A 246-nucleotide genomic window follows, 5' to 3' on the forward strand; every position below is an offset into this window, starting at 1 on the left:
GGATAGGATGAGGATGAGGATAGGATGAGGACGAGGATAGGATGAGGATGAGTATAGGCATGAGGTTAGGATGAGGATAACATCAGGATGAGCATGAGGATTAGGATGAGGATAGGATGAGGACGAGGATAGGAGGAGGATGAGGATAGGATGAGGAGGAGAAGGAGGAGGAGGAGGTTAGGATGAGGATAAGATGAGGATGAGGATGAGGATTAGGATGAGGATAGGATGAGGATGGGGATGAGG

Source organism: Lupinus angustifolius, chromosome LG06 (assembly GCF_001865875.1).
Source record: "Lupinus angustifolius cultivar Tanjil chromosome LG06, LupAngTanjil_v1.0, whole genome shotgun sequence".
NCBI lineage: Eukaryota > Viridiplantae > Streptophyta > Magnoliopsida > Fabales > Fabaceae > Lupinus > Lupinus angustifolius.